Here is a 3,065-nt window from a genome sequence, read left to right as displayed (position 1 = left end):
AAGCAATACAAATTTACTCTTGTATAGATTGGAAGGGCTAGAGCGATAGCACAGCGGTAGGGCCTTTGCCTTGTATGCAGCAATATGGCCGACCCGAGTTCGATTCCTCCTCCCCTCTCGGAGAGCCCGGCAAGCTACCGAGAGTATCTCGCCCACATGGCAGAGCCTGGCAAGCTACCCGTGATGTATTCGATATGCCAAAACACAGTACAACAAGTCTCATGATGGAGACGTTACTGGGCCCGTTCGAGCAAATCGATGAACAACGGGAGGACCATGATCACCGTGATCAATAGATTGAAAGCCAGAAATTCGAAAGTCAGATATCACAAAGCGATTTTCCTTCTGAAAACATTAGGAGAGAATCCATTTTCTTGCCTTTGCTAGCTTCTGGAGTCTACTTGAGCTCATTGCCCCATGGCTGGACTGTCTATTTGCAAAACCAGATGCATACTATATGCCTTTCTCTGCCTCTAACATTGTCATCTCTATAACGATGACTCTCCCACCTCACTCTTGTAGGGAATTATTGACTACATTGGACCTACCAAAGTAATCCAGGTTATCCTACCCATCTCTGAAGTCTCAGTTACATTTGCAAAGTCCCTTTTACTTCTTATAATAATATATTCACAAATTCCAGAGATTTAGCCTGTCTCACTGGCTCAGTCCAAATACCACTTGCCATGAAGTTCTTCAAGCCTGAGTCAATAGAGAAATATAGGCCAGTCAATCAGAGAAATTTTCTAAGGGTGTTATGTTGATGGGTGGATGTTGATGTTACTAACATTATTTATATATTATAATTTAAGATGCTTTAGTTTTACCAATTTTATATGTTATAATTCAAATCCTTTAATTTTACCAATATTATGTATATAACTTAAGATGCTGTGAATGGCCATCTTTCCCAATGCGTGGCAAAAGATGGAGAGACTAAAGTGAGACTGGAGAGGAGGCAAGGAATAGGTAGGTAAGTGGGAGAGATTGTGGAGGGCTCATATTCCTTGCAACATTCTCAAAAGTCCGTTATTCAGTAGATTTTGAGGTGTCTCTAGCACCAATATGCTATTTATGGTAAAGTCATTATATTTAAATTAAATTCTTTAAGTTAGAGTTTTTTCTTATTAATAAAATTATTTATCAACAGATTCCTAATAATAGATCTATTAGATATCAGGTTAGAATATTTGAGGTTAAGCTTTTAGTGGTCAAAATTTATGCTTTTCTTTTCTTCACATGAGAGGAAATGGAAAAGATATGTGCACATTGAATTCATTGCAGCACCATTTCCATGATTTAAAATATGGAAACAGCCCAAGGGCCCACTGAGAGATGAGTGAATGAGGTTATGTGTATATACAAATATATATACATATATAGTGTGCATATGACTGGAGTGGTAGCAAAGCAGGTAGGGCGTTTGCCTTGTATGCGGCTGACCCAGGTTCGATTCCTCTGTCCCCCCTCGGAGAGTCCAGCAAGCTACTAAGAGTATCCCGCCTGCTCCGCAGAGCCTGACAAGCTCCGCCACAAATAAGTGGCGTATTTGTTATGCCAAGAACAGTAGCAACAAGTCTCCCAATGAAGACGTTACTGGTGCCTGCTTGAACAAATCGATGAATAATGGGAACACAGTGCTACAGTGTGTGTATAATATATGTGTGTATACACAATATATGTTATGTTATGTTATGTTATGTTATGTTATGTTATGTTATGTTATGTTATGCACAATGGATACTACTTTCCAATGACAGTGTTCTCTTCCTTATGCCAAATGTCTCTCTACTGGCATACTTTTCTATCAATTATTTCTGTGTGTTCGATCTAATTTTTTTCAATAAGACTTTATTTGATTAGTAATCAAATAAATGAGTAATATACGTTTTGCAAACTTGTATTTGCAGAGATACTGGCTACTAAGAGCTTAAGTGATACCTGAAAAATATTTGTATTCTTAGTAGACAACGTAATTCTGAGCAAAATTTAAACATGGGCATCTTGTTTGTTATATTTATTTATTTTTAGGTTTTTGGGCTATATCTGGCTGTACAGGATTCAGTGCTGATTCTGTGCTCAGAGATCACTTCTAGAGGTGCTTAGGGGACCATATGCAGTGATGAGAATCAAACCAGGATCAGCTTTAAGAAAGACCAGTGCCAAACATGAATTTTTAAAACATCTAAATTGCTTTCATAGTATTCTTATAATAAAAACATTATTTTTCTACATTTATGAGATTTTTTTTTGCATGGAATATATTACACTGTGGAAAAACAGATGCTTTCAGGCTGGGTCAGTTATCAACTTCATGGGTCTGTGAAAGTCACTATCCAACACACACACACACACACACACACACACAAAGCTCTTGTGATTATCGATATTTTTGGTGACATTTCTAACTCAGAATTATTTTCCACTTGAGATTTCTTGAGATTATTATGTAATTGTCTCATATGTCTACTTTACACTTTAAACAAACTGGAACGGCCAGAACGTCCGGTTTGGCTTTCCATGGTGACACTGAGAACAGCACAGCCCAAACAAGCACAAGAAACCACAGGGGACTTGAGCGCTAGTGCCAGCATGTTTGTGGTTAGTTGACAACATTTTTGTCTGACTTTTGCTAAAATTAGGCTCAGTTGGAATACAGTCTTTCTGTTTCATCAGTGTAATTACTGGCCCTCTAGTGCTTTCCCAAAGCTGTTGTTTATGATGATTCATGTAGCAGAAAATACACAACTTGGTTCTTGAGAGTCACACAATGACAATTTAATCCTCTGGCAGAGAAAATGTAACAGGGATCAGTATAAAAACCCAATAGCTTTAACAAAAGATGCATTCCCTTTTTAAAGTGATTTCTGATGAAGCAAATGCACATCTGCCCCTCTCGGAGATCCCGGCAAGCTACCGAGAGTATCTCGCCTGCACGGCAAAGCCTGGCAAGCTCCCCGTGACGTATTCGATATGCCAGACACAGTAACAAGTCTCACAATGGAGACATTACTGGACCCGCTCAAGCAAAATCGATGAACAACGGGAGGACAGTGACAGTGAAT

Source organism: Sorex fumeus, unplaced genomic scaffold (genome assembly GCF_029834395.1).
Source record: "Sorex fumeus unplaced genomic scaffold, SorFum_2.1 ptg000018l, whole genome shotgun sequence".
Classification (NCBI taxonomy): domain Eukaryota; kingdom Metazoa; phylum Chordata; class Mammalia; order Eulipotyphla; family Soricidae; genus Sorex; species Sorex fumeus.
Note: the sequence above shows the minus strand (reverse complement) of the source record.